Source organism: Schistocerca serialis, chromosome 7, assembly GCF_023864345.2.
Source record: "Schistocerca serialis cubense isolate TAMUIC-IGC-003099 chromosome 7, iqSchSeri2.2, whole genome shotgun sequence".
Classification (NCBI taxonomy): Eukaryota; Metazoa; Arthropoda; class Insecta; order Orthoptera; family Acrididae; genus Schistocerca; species Schistocerca serialis.
Genome location: NC_064644.1, coordinates 398,932,151 through 398,953,512, shown reverse-complemented (window position 1 = coordinate 398,953,512; position 21,362 = coordinate 398,932,151). Strand labels below are relative to the sequence as shown.

Genomic DNA, 21,362 nt, shown 5'->3' with positions numbered 1-21,362 from the left:
AGTTCCCGTTTCGTGTACAACCAAGTGTGCTCTTATTTAGCAAATCGTAACAAATCGCATCGTAAATGGACTAACAGCCTTTTATAAGCTTTCCTGATTCGAGGAAATAACAAAATATCGCAAACAAGGGCAGAGTGGTGTAGAAAATGGGGCGTGGCACTGTGCATTGGATAAAGCAAGATGGGTTTTACATTATTCTCAACATCAATTAAACTCCGAAAACTGGAGACAATATTTCTCACGTGTTACAGAATATCTGTTAGCAAAAAAGTCTCAACATTTTATCCAATTTTAGATACATCCCCTCTAAGGTGGGACGTCGCTTAATCAGAAATAATACCCACATACTTGGACGATACCAACGGTCTTGCCGCAGTGATGACACCGGTTCCCATAAGATCACCGAAGTTAAGCGCTGTCGGGCTGGGCTAACACTTGGATGGGTGACCGTGCGGTCTGCCGAGTGCTGTTGGCAACCGGGGTGCACTCAGCCCTTGTGAGGCCAATTCAATTGAGGAGCTGCTTGATTGAGAAGTAGCGGCTCCGGTCACGAAACCTGACAATGGCCGTTAAATCAGTGGGCTGACCACATACCCCTCCGTATCCGCATCCTGTGGCGCCTGTAGCTGAGGATGACACGGCGTTGGTCGGTACAGTTAGGCCTCCAAGGCCTGTTCCGAAGGAGTTTAGCCTTTTAGGTGGGCGATATCGTAACCTTACCTCTTACTCCTTTTGCTCTCTCTCTCTCTTTTCTCTCTCTCTCTTTATCCCCCCTCTCTGACTTCTACACTAAGCTGTGAAGGAATACAGAGGATTACACAATAAAGAGACAGTAGAGAAACTATCAGTTATAGTTGGCTGGCTTCTCCCAACAGACTCTTTCTTTCTAAAAGACGCGCACTTCCTTCAGTGAACGTGAGAGATTTCTGGGATAAACAGATTTTGAAAGCGAACGGTCCCACATTTCACTTCTTTTTTGGCGTTCCAAACTGACAGTGCTTTATAAATGGTCTAGATCTTGGGTATTAATGGTATGCTTATAAATTTTCAAGCGAAGTTTACTTTGGACCGCTTTCCACTGCTTACGTTGTGCGGTATTTCGGCAAAATATCTCTAGTGGCCGGACGTTAAATTTCGTTAGCTGTCTAAACATCTGCAGGTCAGCTGGGTACTCATCGTCTCTCAGAAGCAGATGCGCCGAATTTACGTCGCTCACTCCTTGGGAGTGTCTAGCGCCAGTGAAACGCCTGGCTGCGTTGGCGTTTTGGACCGAAAACCGGCATCACGTGACTACCAGATGTACGCCGTATCCGCCTGTCTGCAATGACAGACGAACAGCTGACCGCGAAATTCTGTGTTCGAGTGGAATATGATTGTCCATTCGTAGCTATAAAATTATAATATTTGTATACTTTTCCTCATTTTGATCCCTCAGTTATTCATACGCACTAAATAAATTATCGAGTGTACTGAAATAGCTGACTGCTATAAAAGGGGAAAATATGGTGCTAATTACGTTTCAGCTGTGCTTAAGAACTTTCGCATGATAAAAAAAAAAAGCGTTCAGATGTGTGTGACCCCGTTGTTGAAGACAACTCGAGATTAAACAGTAGTCAACAATTGTTGTAACGTAAGTAATCACGTTAGTTGTCATTGTGCATTAAATACTGAGAAATGTATTACTGAAGCTTTTCTCACAAAATTAATGCAAGAAGGCCATACTATACACCAGTGGCACACTGGGGATCACTTTAAATACATTTATATGGATATGTTAAATGTAATTATTATTCTATGTTCATAAACTAATGTTGCGTAGCCTGCCGCGTTGGCCGAGCGGTTCTAGGCGCTTAAGTCAGGAACCGCGCGACTGTTACGGTCGCAGATTCGAATGCTGCCTCGAGCATGGATGTGTGTGATGTCCTTAGATTAGTTAGGTTGAAGTAGTTCTAAGTTCTAGGGCACTGATGACCTCAGATGTTAAGTCCCATAGTGCTCAGAGGCATTTGAACCATTTTAATGTTGCGTAATTCTTTGTCTAGGCCAAGCAAACAACCTTCAAATTTCATAAACACTTCTCTGTTAGTGTTGGATGTAGGACACGAAACACTCGTGCTTTTCTATGTGTCCGTATAATTGTTAATGGTAGTTCACTGACATCTTCATCCCAGCGAAGTTAAAAGTATTAAGATTTATTCACAAGCAGTCTAAAAGCGAAATCTGGATTACTACCAAAAGCAGAGTCAAGCCTGTGTACATAATGTCTTTCTGACAATGACTCACCCCACTTTCGTTTGCTTTTGGAATAACTATTTTTTATCGTACAGTGGACATGCAGCTAACGTTGTAAATCACTGAAAAGTATAACCTGTATGATTCCATCACGTAATCAGTGCTCCGTTCATAGCTCTGGTTGTTTTCTCTTGCCACGGGAATACTATTAGCGCACAGCCGTCCGCGGCTCGTGGCCTTGAGGTAGCATTCTCGCTTCCCGCGTACGGGGTCCCGGGTTCCATTCCCGACGGGGTCAGGCCTCGAGATGACTGGGTGTTACGTATCTTTCATCATCATTTCAGCCTCATTCACTCCCAAGTCGCCGTAGTGGCATTAAAGAACCGCCCCGCGAGGGATCTCCCGGCCACCAATGCCATACGCTCATCATTATTAGCGTACAGCCAAGTTTCCACAGATACTAATACAAAGAAGAAAATTTTAACAGAAGAAAGTGTAACATATAGGCAACTATTCTTCACTTACAATTTGTAAAGGATGAAACCACTTTTAATAGCTTGCTCTACAGGATAGTCCATTGATCGTGACCTGGCCAAATATCTCACGAAATAAGCGTCAAACGAAAAAACTACAAAGAACGAAACTTGTCTAGCTTGAAGGGGGAAACCAGATGGCGCTACGGTTGGCCCGCTAGATGGCACTGCCATAGGTCAAACGGGTATGAACTGCGTTTTTTTAAAATAGGAATCCCCATTTTTATTACATATTCGTGTAGAACGTAAAGAAATAGGAATGTTTTAGTTGGATCACTTTTCTCGCTTTGTGATAGATGGCGCTGTAATAGTCACAAACATGTGGCTCACAATTTTAGACGAACAGTTGGTAACAACTAGGTTTTTTAAATTAAAATACAGAACGTAGGTACGTTTGAACATTTTATTTCGGTTGTTCCAATGTGATACATGTACCTTTGTGAACTTATCATTTCTGAGAACGCATGCTGTTACAGCGTGATTACCTGTAAATACCACATTAATGCAATAAATGCTCAAAATGATGTCCGCCAACCTCAATGCATTTGGCAATACGTGTACCGACTTTCCTCTCAACAGCGAGTAGTTCGCCTTCCGTAATGACATGCATTGACAATGCGATGACGCATGTTGTCAGGCGTTGTCGGTGGATCACGATAGTAATTATCCTTGAACTTTCCCCACAGAAAGAAATCCGGGGACGTCAGATCCGGTAAAAGTGCGGGCCATGGTATGGTGCTTCGATGACCAATCCGTCATGAAATATGCTATTCAATACCGCTTCAACTGCACGCGAGCTATGTGTCGGACATCCATCATGTTGGAAGTACATCCCCATTCAGTCATGCAGTGAAACATCTTGTAGCAACATCGGCAGAACATTGCGTAGCAAATCAGCATACATTGTACCATTTAAATTGCCATCGATAAAATGGAGCCAATTATCCTTCCTCCCATAATGCCGCACCATACATTAACACGCCAAGGTCGCTGATGTTCCACTTGTCGCAACCATCGTGGATTTTCCGTTGCCTAATAGTGCATATTATGCCGGTTTACGTTACCGCAGTTGGTCAATGACGCTTCGTCGCTTAATAGAACGCGTGCAAAAAATCTGTTATCGTCCCGTAATTTCTCTTATGCCCAGTGACAGAACTGAAGATGACATTCAAAGTCGCCGCCATGCAATTCCTGGTGCATAGAAATATGGTACGGGTGCAATCGATGTTGATGTAGCATTCTCAACACCGACGTTTTTGAGATTCCCGATTCTTGCCCAATTTGTCTGCTACTGACGTGCGGATTAGTCGCGACAGCAGCTAAGACACCCACTTGGGCATCATTTGTTGCAGGTCGTGGTTGACGTTTCACATGTGGCTGAATACTCCCTGTTTCCTTAAATAACGTATCCGGCGAACGGTCCGAACACTTGGATGATGTCGTCCAGGATACCAACCAGCATACGTAGCACACGCCCGTTGGGCATTTTTATCACAATAGCCATACATCAACACAATATCGACCTTTTCGCAATTGGTAAACGGTCCATTTTAACACGGATATTGTATCACGAAGTAAATACCGTCCGCACTGGTGGAATGTTACGTGATACCACGTACTTATACGTTTGTGACTATTACAGCGCCGTCTACCATAAAGCGAAAAAAGTGGTCCAACTAAAACATTCCTATTTCTTTACGTACTACTCGAATGTGTAATAAAAAATGGGGGTTCCTATTTTAAAAAAAACGCAGTTTATATCAGTTTGACCTATGACAGCGACATCTAGCGGGCCAACCATAGCGCCATTTGGTTTCCCCCTTCAAGCTAGACGATTTTCGTTCTTTGCAGTTTTTTCGTACGTTATTGACTTTCTGAAGTAAACAGCATCGGCTTCGGTGTTATTTAAAACATGGCAGTCAGTTGAAAAAACAATTAAGAGTACCTATTATGCCTCCTCTTCCCCGGATTAAATATCGAGACATATTCTGGGGTAATTTGACAGCAGCTAAGCGAGTTTTAGAAATACAAAAAAAGGCCATTAGAATCATAAAGGTAAACTCCTGTAAATCCTGTTTAAGAGTTTAGGTATTCTACCTTTATCGTGTCTGTACGTTAAGGAGATTCGTTTTTCTTAAGCTATCATAATGAGCAAGGAATACACTAATGAAGCAGTGACAATCATCACCATAGCAATGCTGCTGTTGTGATCATCAGTGCGAAGAATCGTTTGATGCAGCTGTCCACATTATGCCGTACAAGAATAACTACTGCAAACTCCATCATTTCGAATCTACTTACTGTATTCTTCTCTTTAATAGCAAGCCAAGGTGGCTTAGTCGCTAACGCACCTGCCTAGTAAGCAGGGGACCCGTCTTCTCGGCCTTGGTACAAGTTTTCACTCAGCGCTTCAGTGTGTATATATACAATCATATATTTATATGAGACCAGTGAAGTTTATGAAATTGTGTCGTTTCATTCGTATAAGTACCTGCAACTGTGTTTCAGGCTGGATCCCCCACTTACGTTCGATGCTGAGGTGCTGTTCCAGAGCCGGCCGGAATGGCCGTGCGGTTCTAGGTGCTACAGTCTGGAGCCGAGAGACCACTACGGTCGCAGGTTCGAATCATGCCTCGGGCATGGATGTGTGTGATGTCATTAGGTTAGTTAGGTTTAATTAGTTCTAGGTTCTAGGTGACTGATGACCTCAGACGTTAAGTCGCATAGTGCTCAGAGCCATTTTGCTATTCCAGAACATGGAGAGCTTCGTCAATTCTGTTCGTGTGTGAGGGGAAATTTAAAGTAGACTGGGGCGGCAGTGAGAATTTGTTTCGCGGAGGGAGGCGTGCCAGGGTAATCCGTGCAGTTGTGCGAACGGCTGTGCCATGGTGGCTTAGTGGCTAACGCACCTGCCTAGTAAGCAGTAGATCCGGGTCCGATTCCCAGCCTCGGTCCAAGTTCTCACTCACCGCTTCACTCTGTATGTATAAAATCATATCTATATGAGACCAGTAAAGCCTCTGAAAGTGTCATTTCATTTTTAAATAAAAATAAGTAAATTTCAGCAGAAAACACAAAATAAAAAACAAAAAATAACAAACCGAAATGAGAATAAGCAAGCGATATGTGGCTAGGCAAGCGTAGTACACGTTTTAGCAGCTGCACTACTGGCCATTAAAATTGTCACACCACGAAGATGACGTGCTACAGACGCGAAATTTAACCGTCAGGAAGAACATGCTGTGATATGCAAATGATTAGCTTTTCAGAGCATTCACACAAGGTTGGCGCCGGTGGCGACACCTACAACGTGCTGACATGAGGAAAGTTTCCAACCGATTTCTCATACACAAACAGCAGTTGACCGGCGTTGCCTGGTGAAACGTTGTTGTGATGCCTCGTGTAAGGACGAGAAATGCGTACCATCACGTTTCCGACTTTGATAAACGTCGGATTGTAGCCTAACGCGATTGCGGTTTATCGTATCGCGACATCGCTGCTCGCGTTGGTCATCCAATGACTGTTAGAAGAATATGGAGTCGGTGGGTTCAGGAGGGTAATAGGGAACGCCGTGCTTGATCCCAACGGACTCGTATCACTACCAGTCGAGACGACAGGCATCTTATCCGCATGGCTGTAACGGATCGTGCAGCCACTTCTCGATCCCTGAGTCAGCACATGGTGACGTTTGCAAGACAACAACCATCTGCACAAAACAGGTCGACGACGTTTGCAGCAGCATGGACTATCAGCTCGGAGACCATGGCTGCATCACAGACAGGAGCGCCTGCGGTGGTGTACTCAACGACGAACCTGGGTGCACGGATGGCAAAACGTCACTTTTTCGGATGAATCCAGGTTCTGTTTACAGCATCATGATGGTCGCATCCATCGCATCGCGATGAACGCACATTGGAAGCGTGTATCCGTCATCGCCATACTGGCGTATCACCCGGCGTGATGGTATGGGGTGCCATTGGTTACAGGCCTCGGTCACCTCTTGTTCGCATTGACGGCACTTTGAACAGTGGACGTTACATTTCAGGTGTGTTACGACCCGTGGCTCTACCCTTCATTCGATCCCTGCGAAACCCTATATTTCAGCAGGATAATGCACGACCGCATGTTGCAGGTCCTGTACGGGCCTTTCTGGATACAGAAAATGTTCGACTGCTGCCCTGGCCAGCACATTCTCCAGATCTCTCGCTAATTGAAAACGTCTGGTCAATGGTGGCCGAGCGACTGTCTCGTCACAATACGCCAGTCACTACTCTTGATGAACTGTGGTATCGTGTTGAAGCTCCATGGGCAGCTGTACTTGTACACGCCATCGAAGCTCTGTTTGACTCAATACCCAGGCGTATCAAGGCCATTATTACGGCCAGAGGTGGTTGTTCAGGGTACTGATTTCTCAGGATCTATGCATCCAAATTGCGTGAAAATGTAATCACACGTCAGTTCTAGTATAATATATTTGTCCAATGAACACCCGTTTATCATGTGCGTTTCTTCTTGGTGTAGGAATTTTAATGGCCAGTAGTGTACTTTCAGAATGGTAAAAGACGCGCAACCAGGTGGTGTCTGAAGCCTTGAGAATATAGTCAAATGATGTCAGTTTTCGGACCGAAAAGTCAGCACAGCCAGGCATTTTACTGGCGTGAGACACTCCCCTGGTTCCCTGCACGGACGGCCCGTACCTCACATGCCTGCTCGGCTCGGCTCCTCCGACTGCGGACACCGGTACACTGGGCGCTGGCAGCCGCCACTGCGCGGGTCCCCTTATTGCCACTCACACCAGCGATCGCTATCTTATCGCTCCAGCCCCTCGCATCTCTGAGCAGCGAGCCGTTACGTCCTTTCACCTGATGAGACTATCTGATCGCAGCCCCTTCCCCATAGACAATGTTCTCAACTTCCTGTACGTAGACCACCAACCTTACTGGCATTCCCTTCTCCGCAATCTATAGATCAATTTATGTAGACGAAGGAATTTGAGAGAGGTGTTCTTTATAGTAAATGAACCAGAACTCCATCGAGAAACTTTCAGAGGTTGTTTAGGGATAACTTCTACAATTACATCTACGTCCATACTCCGCAAGCCAGCTGACGGTGTGTGGCGGAGGGTACTTTGAGTACCTCTATCGGTTCTCTCTTCTATTCCAGTCTCTTATTGTTCGTGGAAAGAAAGATTGTCGGTATGCCTCTGTGTGGGCTCTAATCTCTCTGATTTTATCCTCATGGTCTCTTCGCGAGATACACCTAGGAGGGAGCAATATACTGCTTGACTCTTCGGTGAAGGTATGTTCTCGCAACTTCAACAACAAACCGTACCGAGCTACTGAGCGTCTCTCTTGCAGAGTCTTCCACTGGAGTTTATCTATCATCTCCGTAACGCTTTCGAGATTACTAAATGATCCTGTAACGAAGCGCTCTGCTCTCCGTTGGATCTTCACTATCTCCCCTATCAACCTCATCTGTTACGGATCCCACACTGCTGAGCAGTATTCAAGCAGTGGGCAAACAAGTGTACTGTAACCTACTTCCTTTGTTTTCGGATTGCATTTCCTTAGCATTCTTCCAATGAATCTCAGTCTGCCATCTGCTTTACCGACGATCAACTTTATATGATCATTCCATTTAAAATCACTCCTAATGCCTACTCCCAGATAATTTATGGAATTAACTGCTTCCAGTTACTGACCTGCTATATTGTAGCTAAATGATAAAGGATCTGTCTTTCTATGTATTCGCAGCACATTACACTTGTCTATATTGAGATTCAATTGCCATTCCCTGCACCATTCGCTGCAGATCCTCCTGCATTTCAGTACAATTTTCCTTTGTTACAACCTCTCGATATACCACAGCATCATCCGCAAAAAGCCTCAGTGAACTTCCGATGTTATCCACAAGGTCATTTATGTATACTGTATTGTGAATAGCAGCGGTCCTACAACACTCCCCTGCGGCGCACCTGAAATCACTCTTACTTCGGAAGATTTCTCTCCATTGAGAATGACATGCTGCGTTGGTCTGATAGTCCATATTCTCTTACTTTGTTCATTAAACGACTGTGGGGGACTGTATCAAACGCCTTGCGGAAGTCAAGAAACACGGCATCTACCTGTGAACCCGTGTCTATGGCCCTTTGAGTCTCGTGGACGAACAGCGCGAGCTGGGTTTCACACGATCGTCTTTTTCGAAACTCATGCTGATTCCTAAAGAGTAGATTTCTAGTCTCCAGAAAAGTCATTATACTCGAACATAATACATAATTCTACAACTGATCGACGTTTGAGATATAGGTCTATAGTTATGCGCGTCTGTTCGACGTCCCTTCTTGAAAACTGGGATGAGCTGTGCCCTTTTCCAATCCTCCAACGTACGGTTATATTCATAAAAGGGATCCACAGATGGCTAGTTACAGAGTTATAATATTATTCTGATTTATTCGCTTCAATTATGTTTCAACATAAAGATAAGAAAACTTCTGTCTTTTGAAACAGAAATTTATTCCCCAGCCCAACAACCCACTCCATTGCCCCAGAATCCCTCAGTCAATTCTCACGATCCCTCAGTCAGCTCTAAATCATGTGACCAGAAGCACTACAACCATGAGGAGTTCTCTACCGTATTTGTTATGTACAAAAAAAGAGTTCGATGCCATGTGCATTTATCACATACACTGAGGTAATAAATGTAATGGAATACTTCCTAAATCGTGTCGGACCTCCGTTCGCACGGCGTAGTGCTGCAACTGGACGTCGCACGGACTTAACAAATCGCTGGAAGTCTTCTGCAGAAATATTGAACCGTACTGCCTCTATAGCCGTCAATAATTGCGAAAGTGTTGCCAGTGCAGGATTTTGTGCACGAATTGACCTCTCGATTACGTCCCATACACGTTAGACGGGATTCATGTCGGGCGGTCTGGGTGGCCAAATCATTCGCTCGAACTGTCCAGAATTTTCTTTAATCGAATGGCGAACAACTGTGACCCGGTGACATGACTTCATTGTTTGAACACTTGAAGTCCATGAATAGTGCAGAAATGATCTCCAGGTTGCCGAACATAGCCGTCTTCAGTCAATGATCGGTTCAATTTTACCGGAGCACCCAGTCCATTCCACGTAATCACAGCCCACACCATTATGGAGTCACCAGGAGCTCGTACAGTGCATTTTTGACACCTTGGGTCCATCGCCTCGTGGAGTTTGCATCACACTCGAGCCCTACCACCAGCTCTTACCAACTGAAATCGGGACTCATCTGACCAGGCCACTGTTTTCCTTTCGTCTAGAACCGAACCGTTATAGTCACAAAAAATGGTTCAAATGGCTCTGAGCACTATGGGACTTAACATCTGAGGTCGTCAGTCCCCTAGAACTTAGAACTACTTAAACCTAACTAACCTAAGGACATCACACACAGCCATGACCGAGGCAGGATTCGAACCTGCGACCGTAGTGGTCCATAGCCTCGTGGAGCTTGCATCACACTCGAGCCCTACCACCAGCTCTTACCAACTGAAATCGGGACTCATCTGACCAGGCCACTGTTTTCCTTTCGTCTAGAACCGAACCGTTATAGTCACAAAAAATGGTTCAAATGGCTCTGAGCACTATGGGACTTAACATCTGAGGTCGTCAGTCCCCTAGAACTTAGAACTACTTAAACCTAACTAACCTAAGGACATCACACACAGCCATGACCGAGGCAGGATTCGAACCTGCGACCGTAGTGGTCTCGCGATTCCAGACTGAAGTGCCTTTAACCGCTCGGCCACACTGGTCGGCGTTATAGTCACAAGCCCAGGGGACGTCATGCTGTTAGCAAAGGCCCGCGTCGATCGTCAGATGCCACGGTCAACTAATGTTAAATTTCGACGCACTGTCCTAACGGATACATTCGTCGTGCGTCCCACATTGATTTCTGCGGTTATGTCACGCAGTGTTGCTTGTCTGTTAGCACTGACAATTGTATGCAAACGCTGCTGCTTTCGGTAGTTGAATGAAGGCCGTTGGCCACTGCGTTGTCCGTGATGAGAAGAAATGTCTGAAATTTGTTACTTTCGGCACACTCTTGACCCTGTGGATGTCGCAGTACTGAATTCCGTCGGCGTAATCAAGCCGGAAACCTTTTCAAATGAATCACCTGAGCAGAAACGACAGCTCCACCAATGCACTTCCCTTTTATACCCTGTGTACGCGATACTACCGCCACCTTTATATGTGCATATCGCTATTCCATGGCCTTTGTCACATCAGTGTATAAGACAATGAATGCCCGCATGGAGAGTACACGAAAATGAATGTAAATAAGAAAGACGAGCAAACAATTGTAAATAGAAGTGCTACATCTAAGCAGTCTTCAAAAGAATAACTAAAAATCTCATGTTAAAATATACGAAACTAACTTAACTCCTCCCGAGCAGGCCGTGAGGGCCAAACGGTACCGACCGGTCGCCGTGTCATCCTCAGACCACAGGTGTCACTGGATGCGGATATGAAGGGCCGGCAGACCGATCTCCCGGCCGTATGTCAGTTTAGGAGACCGGAGCCGCTACTTCTCAACCAAGTAGCTCTTCAGTTTGCCTCACAAGGGCTGAGTGCACCCCGCTTGCCAACAGCGCTCGGTAGATCGGATGGTCATCCATCCAAGTGCTAGGCCAGCCCGACAGCGCTTAACTTCGGCGATCTGACGGGAACCGGTGTTACCACTGTGGCAGGCCGTTGGCACTTAAAATATACTCAATCAAGTGATTTTATATGTACTATAGACCACTGAAGGTGTCTAACGTGAATAGGCGAAACATATCCGGTACTCAAGAACAAATTTTAACTGTAGAAAATGAAAGTTCTATTATCTTTATGATAAAACATAATTGAAGTGATAAATAGCAACTGAGGAAAATGACTGCAAATATTAACAATAAAATTTGGTTTATTCTGTTTGTTACCGCAGTCACCTTTGTTTCTGTGAAAACATCTTCAAACAGTCAAGAAGACTGTTACAAGTAGTTATCAAAGAGGACAACACGCAACAGAGTGTAATGCAACAACCCTCGGATGTGAAAGTGCGGTGATGTGGTTGGGTTGTCAGTGCGGGAACAGTTCAGGATAGCGTATTTGTACTGCTCTCGCATGACATTCACTGAACCCATATGCGAGGTGCATCAGTAAACCTATCCATAGCACTGCTATGTATCAGTGCTAACACAATTAACACTACTGGAAAACAAAACACAAAACAGAAACGAGCAGTAACGAATGCAAACTAAACTTGAAGGTTTAGAGTGAAAGAGGGCGTTACTGTTGTCAATAGTAGATGCTGTGAGCGAATGAAAACAAGATTCACAGCGCTTACCATCGCCATATTCTCCACTATTTTCATCGCAATACGGCTATAAAAGTAAAGGTAGCAAGAAACCAAATGAAACTTTTTGTAACTTTGCAACTGGCCGCCGGAGACTGTCGGTCCCTTATATTACAGTATGGAGAAGATATGCCTCGGCAACCTTTGAAAGTTTGTCAGTGGAGTGCTATTTCATCCTGTAGATCGCATGTAACACTTTTATGATGGGCTGTTGCTTGACAAGCTGATTAACTCACAGCTCCGTTGCTTAACATACTTGGCTTCGAAGTATACGTACGAAAAATACACCCGATTCATTCACAGATTATTAGTGTCTTCCACTCCTAAAAATGACAAATGCGCTTCTTCCGCTCCTGGAGGAATTTCAAACCAGCTCACTTTACCTATTGCTCTAATAGTGTGCATTTTGAAGAAATATTAAACTTAGCCGGGCGGTCTCAGGCGCCTTGTCACGGTCCGCACGGCTCACCCCGTCGGAGGTTCGAGTCCTCCCTCGGGCGTGGCTCTGTGTGTTGTCCTTAGCGTAAGTTACTTTAAGGTAGATTAAGTAGTGTGTGTAAGCTTACGGACCGATGACCTCAGCAGTTTAGTCCCATAGGACCTCAGCTAAAATTTCCAAAAAATTAAACTATAGTTCACAATATTTTCGTGTCAAGTGTCATTTTCATTGTACACATTCCTATTAAATCAATGAAGGGAAGATCAGTTTGGGTTCCGAAGAAATATAGGAGCACATGAAGTAACATTGATGCTACGAATTGCCGCGGTGCATAGATTGTAGAAAGATTTTAAGTTTAGTAAATGGCTTTTAACAGTGCTGAAACACACTCTTTGAAATTCTGGAGGTACCAGGGATAAGGTACTTGGAACGAAAGGTTATCTACTACTTACAGTGTAACCAGATTGCAGTTATGAGTCGAAGGACGTGAACAGGGAAAAATAGTTGAGAAAGTAGAGAGACAGAATTGTAGCGCATTCGACCATGCTATTCAATATTTAAATCTAGCAGTCAGTGCAGGAAACAAAGAAGAAATTTGGAAAAAGAATTAAATTGAAGGCAGAAGAAATAAGAACTTCAAGGTTTGTAAATCTGGAAAGGATGATCTGTTGAACTAAGTGGATAGTGTCTTTTAACAGAAATTGCAAGACGAACATAAATGAAAGTAAAACAAGGTTCATGCGATGCAGTCAAGTTAAGTAAAGTCATGCCGAAGGAATTAGGTTATGAAATGAGACACTAAAAACAATATACGATTTTTGCTGTTTGGGAAGCAAAATACGTGACTATGGCAGAATAAAGGCGATTTAAAATGCGGAATAGCAGCAACAAAGATAGCTTCTGTGGAAAATAATTTTTTCCAACATTTAATATAAATTTAAATGTTATCTGGTGTTTTAAGAAGGGATTTTTCTGGAGAGTAGCCTTGTACAGAAGTGAAATTTGGATGATAGACGTAACAAACACGAAAAGAGTGGAAGGTTTCGAAATGTGGAATTACAGAAGTAAGATTAGATAAGTGGATCGAGTAGTTAATGAAGAGGTCCTGAATCGAGTCAGACCCAAAACAAATTTATTGCACAACTTCATTAAGAGGAGGTACAGGACAAACTGGAGCATAGTTGGTACTGGAGGGAAGTGTGCGCGGTAAACGTTGCAGAGAGAGACCAAGACTTGAGTACAACAATTAGGGCTGGACTAGTGTGAATAACTATGTGAAACCAGTCTTCGGACTGAAGAACATAGCTAAATGAAGGGCATAGGATGCTATGACAGAACTAATTTAACATCTTGGGTGAGAAGAGGAGACGGGTGAGATTAAGGAATGCTTGCAGCTTGACAAAGACACTGAACACTACTGGAGAAGGGGGGAAGAAAGGAAAATGAAATGTTGGTCTCATTTAAGTACTGAGAGTATTCATAACAAGAATAAAAAGAAGAATAGGGGGCTAAGAGAGAGACAGAGAGAGAGAGAGAGAGAGAGAAAGTCACAAAGGTGCCGAACGGAATAAACAGAGGTTATGACTTCGTATCTCAGAAACGACTACGTCATTAGAGACTCAGGAAACATCCGGGCTGGACAAGGCTCGGGAAAGAAATAGACTGTGTTATTTTCAAAACAAAAAGCTTGGCTCTGGCTTTAGTGGTCTAGGAAAACTACAGGAATTCTAAACATGGGTAGCTGGACACCCTAATGCGAGTCCAATATAAAAACCGGTGCGTTACCTTGCTCGGTTTGCTCTGCCCACGATTAATTTTACGTGGTCGTTTCACTTCAGATTGCTCCGCACGCATACTCATAGGTATTTTATGGACGTAGCTGCTTCCAATGATTGTTCTGCAATAGTGTTATCATACACTCCTGGAAATGGAAAAAAGAACAAATTGACACCGGTGTGTCAGACCCACCATACTTGCTCCGGACACTGCGAGAGGGCTGTACAAGCAATGATCACACGCACGGCACAGCGGACACACCAGGAACCGCGGTGTTGGCCGTCGAATGGCGCTAGCTGCGCAGCATTTGTGCACCGCCGCCGTCAGTGTTAGCCAGTTTACCGTGGCATACGGAGCTCCATCGCAGTCTTTAACACTGGTAGCATGCCTCGACAGCGTAGACGTGAACCGTATGTGCAGTTGACGGACTTTGAGCGAGGGCGTATAGTGGGCATGCGGGAGGCCGGATGGACGTACCGCCGAATTGCTCAACACGTGGGGCGTGAGGTCTCCACAGTACATCCATGTTGTCGCCAGTGGTCGGCGGAATGTGCACGTGCCCGTCGACCTGGGACCGGACCGCAGCGACGCACGGATGCACGCCAAGACCGTAGGATCCTACGCAGTGCCGTAGGGGACCGCACCGCCACTTCCCAGCAAATTAGGGACACTGTTGCTCCTGGGGTATCGGCGAGGACCATTCGCAACCGTCTCCATAAAGCTGGGCTACGGTCCCGCACACCGTTAGGCCGTCTTCCGCTCACGCCCCAACATCGTGCAGCCCGCCTCCAATGGTGTCGCGACAGGCGTGAATGGAGGGACGAATGGAGACGTGTCGTCTTCAGCGATGAGAGTCGCTTCTGCCTTGGTGCCAATGATGGTCGTATGCGTGTTTGGCGCCGTGCAGGTGAGCGCCACAATCAGGACTGCATACGACCGAGGCACACAGGGCCAACACCCGGCATCATGGTGTGGGGAGCGATCTCCTACACTGGCCGTACACCACTGGTGATCGTCGAGGGGACACTGAATAGTGCACGGTACATCCAAACCGTCATCGAACCCATCGTTCTACCATTCCTAGACCGGCAAGGGAACTTGCTATTCAAACAGGACAATGCACGTCCGCATGTATCCCGTGCCACCCAACGTGCTCTAGAAGGTGTAAGTCAACTACCCTGGCCAGCAAGATTTCCGGATCTGTCCCCCATTGAGCATGTTTGGGACTGGATGAAGCGTCGTCTCACGCGGTCTGCACGTCCAGCACGAACGCTGGTCCAACTGAGGCGCCAGGTGGAAATGGCATGGCAAGCCGTTCCACAGGACTACATCCAGCATCTCTACGATCGTCTCCATGGGAGAATAGCAGCCTGCATTGCTGCGAAAGGTGGATATACACTGTACTAGTGCCGACATTGTGCATGCTCTGTTGCCTGTGTCTATGTGCCTGTGGTTCTATCAGTGTGATCATGTGATGTATCTGACCCCAGGAATGTGTCAATAAAGTTTCCCCTTCCTGGGACAATGAATTCACGGTGTTCTTATTTCAATTTCCAGGAGTGTACAATAGTAGATTTTCCTGTCTCTACCACTCCCTGTACCATGTGCCGATCGTCTGCAAGTCTTCCTGCAATTCGCTACCGTTTTGTAGCGTTGCGACTTTTCTGTACACCAAAGCATCATCTGCGAAAAGCCTCATGAAACTTTTGATATTGTCTACTACGTCGTTTAAATATATTCTGAAAAGTAATGAACCTATAATACTCCCTTGGAGTACGTCCGAAGTCATTTTTATGTTTGAAGACTTCTATCCATTAAGAATGACTTGCTGTGTTCTGTTTGCTAGGAGCTCTTCAATCCAATCACACAACTGGGCTGATATTAAGTACGCTCGTGTTTTTTTCGTCAGATTTAGTTTGGAACTGTATTGAATGATTTTAAGGAAGTCTACCTGGGCGCCGGAATCCACGCCTTCTGGATCTCGTAGACGAACAGAACGAGCTAGGCTTCACGCGGTCATTGTTGTCGGAACCCATGTTGGTTTCTACGGAGGAGATCTTCAGCGTCTAGAAATGTCACAATACGAGAGCATAAAACATGTTCCAAAATTCCACAACATACCGACTTCAGAAATATAGGCCTACAGTTTTTTGCGTCTGTTCGCCAGCACTTCTGGGAAACGGGTGCTTTTTACCCAGTCGTAAGGAACACTTCGCTCCTCCAAAGACTTAACTGTACACTACTGCTACAAGAGCGGCACGTTCTTTCGCATACTCTATATAGAATCGTACTGGTATCCCGTCAGGTCTAGTGGCCTTCCCTCCGTTGAGGGATTTCAGTTCCTTTTCTATCCCATGAACACTTAATTTCGATAAAAGCCATTCTGTCTTTCGCGCGACGATTTAAAGAAGGCACTACAGTGCGATCTTGCTCTGTGAAACAGTTTTGGAAAAAGACGTTTAGTATTTCGGCCTTTTCAGTGTCGTTCTCCGTTTCATTGCCATTATGGTCACTGAGTGTTTGGACGGATGACTTAGATTCGTTTACTGATTTAACATAAGACCAAAACTACCTAGGATTTCCAGTCAAGTCGATAGACAGAACTTTTACTTGCTCTTACAACACGCAACACGACAATTCGAGTTCAGTACTCTTTGCTTAGATCAGACATTCATTCTATGTAATCTTAAGTATTTCATATTAGTGTTAGTAATTCAGAATAATCAGTACCGCCTCCCTTTCCAGGTCATATATATTTTTCAAAGAAGTTGGATTTTGTTAAATATTTTCGTTTATCAGCCAAATGAATTTCATGTGCATTTCAAGTATTATGGCCAGCATTACACACTGTTGAGCCTGCAGATATCATATTTATGTTTTTCATGAGAGACCAGAATACATCGCGTTACTCCGTTGCTGTTCTAGGGGTAAGACAATTTAATTTATTTGTTATGTTCACAGGGACCACAGTTATCTGTTTTGAACAGGGCCAGATGATTCAGTGCCTAAGGGGTTGAATGCATTTTGCATTGACTGTACTTCTTTAATGGTATTGAGAGTTGCATTGCCCAATCAATTCGTGTAATGTTTCGCTAACACAGAGTAAGCACACCACTTGCTCTTACAACATGCAACACGACAATTCGAGTTCAGTACTCATTCCTTGGATCAGACATTCATTCAATGTAATCTTAAAGTTTATTATTTCATTTTCTTAAAGAAGGTTGCACTTGGCAACAGCTCTGCCATTCGTTCGATTTGTGAAATTACTGATATTAAAATAGTGAGGTATATATATTCTGTTCTCTCAACCACTCTGTAGAGATAATAGTAAACTTCATGGCAGATTAAAACTGTGTGCCAGACCGAGACTCGTACTCGGGACCACTGCCTTTCGCCGGCAAGTGCTCTACCATCTGAGCTACCCAACCACGCATCACGACCCGTCCTCACAGCTTCAATTCTGCCAGTGCCTTTTGCGGGCAAGTGCTATACTATCTGAACTACCCAACCACGACTCACTACTCGTTCACCCAGCTTCAATTCGGCAAGTACTGGCAGAATTGAAGCTGTGAGGACGGGTCCTTGGTCGTGGTTGAGTAGCTCAGATGGTAGAGCACTTGGCCACAAAAGGCATTCTTTTACTACGCCAGTTTTCCATTGATATCATTGTTCAGTATTTTTTCTTTGGATTTGCACCAGCATGTGATTTACGATGCAGTGCAAAAGTGTTTAGGTTCCGGCGCGTAATCTCACAATTAAAGATACCGAAATAGACGATTTTCCGATTATGGACAACAATGTTGAGAACGATAGTAACCACTCTGCGGTGCAACAGACGCAAAGCACCCACAGAAAACGTGTGTTCCGTTGGCTAGAGCAATGTACAGTTTCCTGACATTGTGATTTCACCCACTAATTTGACTAGTAATCAGACGGTAGATTCCGGTATTGCAGACGCCGCAGATCTGCACAGGGCTGCTGTGCACAATTCAAAGCTTGATTGTTTACCGAATGAGGTCAGTAATTTACCTTCTTTTCACACAATTAATCAGATTGCCAATAGTATACCAGAGGACACAGTAGTGTATTCAGTCTGCTTTTAAATACCCGTCAGATTCCACAAGCGGTAATTATGCAGATAATGTAACAAACGAGACGTCCGTGGTTGTAGGTGATCTCTCCACGTCACAAAGCACAACACAGGTGACATCCGACGCATCAATTCATAAGAATATGGAAGGGATGCTTCAAAATCTGATGCAAATGATGGTTGAACAAAATAACAAAACTGATGCCAGTTCAAAACGTCTTTGCGATAAAATTGAAGCGATAGCCAGACAATGCGCAGATAGTGCCAAACCTTTGAGAGATGGCATTAATGCTTTAAGACATCAATATAGTGAAACCTATAAGAAGCTTACAGATGAAAACCAATCCGTTAATGACAGAACAGATCAACAAAACACTCGATGAGACGCACGTCGTGAAGTTCACACTGAAACCTCTGGACCTCTGGCACATAATTTTAATTTGCCAGGAAATTTATCATCAGCGCGCACTCCGCTGCAGAGTGAAAATCTCACTCTGGGAACATCCCCCAGGCTGTGGCTAAGCCATGTCTCCGCAATATCCTTTCTTTCAGGAGTGCTAGTTCTGCAAGGTTCGCAGGAGAGCTTCTGTAAAGTTTGGAATGTAGGAGACGAGATACTGGCAGAAGCGGAGCTGTGAGACCGGGCGTGAGTCCTGCTTCGGTAGCTCAGATGGTAGAGCACTTGTCCGTGAAAGGTAAAGGTCCCGAGTTCGAGTCTCGGTTGGGCACACAGTTTTAATCTGCCAGGAAGTTTCATATCAGCGCACACTCCGCTGCAGAGTGAAAATCTCATTCTGGAAACATGCCCCAGGCTGTGGCTAAGCCATGTCTCCGCAATATCCTTTCTTTCAGGAGTGCTAGTTCTGCAAGTTTCGCAGGAGAGTTTCTGTAAAGTTTGGAAGGTAGGAGACGAGATACTGGCAGAAGTAAAGCTGTGAGTACCGGGCGTGAGTCGTTCTACGGTAGCTCAGATGGTAGAGCACTTGCCCGCGAAAGGCAAAGGTCCTGAGTTCGAGTCTCGGTCGGGCACACAGTTTTAACCTGCCAGGAAGTTTCTAACATTTGTTAACAGAGCTTTGTTTAATATGATGATTTGCAGTTATGTTGGTTTAAATCTCATTGTTTTCGAATCAGTTGTGAGTAAGTAATGTAACTTCAATTGTCTGATACTTTTGAAAAGACAAACCGACTTGCAACATAATTTTGCTAAAAAAACTGAGTGTTAGTAATTCATCATAATGGTACCGCCTCCATGTCCAGGTCATATATTTTTGAAGGAAGTTGGATTTTGTTAAATGTTCTCGTTTATTAGCCAAATGAATTTAATATGCATTTCAAGTATTATGACCAGCATTACACACTACTGAGCATGTAGATAGCATATTTTAGTTTTTCATGAGAGACAAGAATATATCGCTTTACTCAGTTGCTGCTCTGGAGGTAAGACAATTTAATTTATTTGTTATGTTCACAGGGACCAAAGTTATCAGTTTTGAACAGGGCCAGATGATTCAATGCCTAAGGGTCTGAATGTATTTTGCAGTGAATGTATTTCTTTATTGGCATTGGGAGTTGCATTGCCCAATCAATTCGTGTAAAGTTTTGCTAACAATAACACCGAGTAAGTACACCATTTGCTCTTACAACACGGAGCACGACAATTCAATTTCAGTACTCATTCCACAGATAAGACATTCAGTCAATGTAATCTTAAAGAAATAATCTTTTTAAAAGAAAGTTACAACTTTAGATTTCTCGATGTTGGTTTACATGTCACATTTCCTTCCAATTTTTGTATGTTGCAGCTGTCTTTGATTTTTGGCTAGCACTACCTGGTCATGTAGATACTTCACGCTGTCGATGAGTGGTACTCATATCCTAAAGTTTCGGCATCTTTTCAAAGCTTCTCTCCCAAGCCATTCTCAAAAAAATGTTCAAATGTGTGTGAAATCTTATGGGACTTAACTGCTAAGGTCATCAGTCCCTAAGCTTACAAACTACTTAACCTAAATTATCCCAATGACAAACATACACACCCATGCCCGATGGAGGACTCGAACCTCCGCCGGGACCAACCGCACAGTCCATGACTGCAGCGCCTCTGACCGAACGGCTAATCCCGCGCGGCCCCAGTCATTCTTCATACAGGTTGAAGAGACTAGGCGATAGGATAGATAGCATCCTTGTTTGACTTCTCTTAGTATTTTCACACTGTTTGTTTCTCCGTAGTTCAGTCGCTCCTTGCCTCAGATACAAGTTGAGAATTAGTCTCTGGCCTCTCCAGTTGAGTCATATCTCCTTAAGAATATTCACCAGTTTTATCCAGTTTGTCGAAGGTCTTCTGCCAGTCTGTAAAACAAGGCCAAATTTTTTCATTAACAGCCAAGACTCTCTCCAACAAAATACTCACCATGCAGGTGGCGTCTCTGGTTCCTTTTCCTTTCCTAAATCCAAATTGGCCATTCTCCAGTGTCGTAGAGTTTGTAGATGACTGACATCAGCGCTTTCAACCCTCCGTTTCAGGATTCTTTCAACAAAACCGCCGGTATGTCATTGTCTCCTGCAGCTTTCCTCCTCTTTACGCACGTAATCGCCTTCTTTTCTTCCGTGTCTGTTTCTACGTCTTGAGGGCGATGTTCCTTCTCGCAGATTTCCTATACGTATACTTCCCAAATTTTCAGAACCTCCGGTTGTTCAGTAACCATTAATCCTCTAAAGTCTTCTATACCGAAGGTCCTTATTCCTTTGTTCTCACTCCCTCTCAGATCCTTCGTTTTCTGGTACATGAGGTCGTACCTTCTTCTTCTTTGTTTTTCCGCACATTTCTCCTACGTACGTTCTCTTCGGTTTTTCTGTTTCTCTCCTGAGTGCGCTGTTAGGTCTTCTGTATTCTTCTTCACCAACATTTTTACAC

At 44.5% G+C, this 21,362-nt stretch overlaps 1 pseudogene; it reads left to right on the top strand.

The window, feature by feature from the left end:
* The first annotated feature begins 357 nt into the window (after positions 1-357).
* LOC126413501 (5S ribosomal RNA) lies at positions 358-475 on the top strand (annotated as a pseudogene).
* Positions 476-21,362: the final 20,887 nt, after the last annotated feature.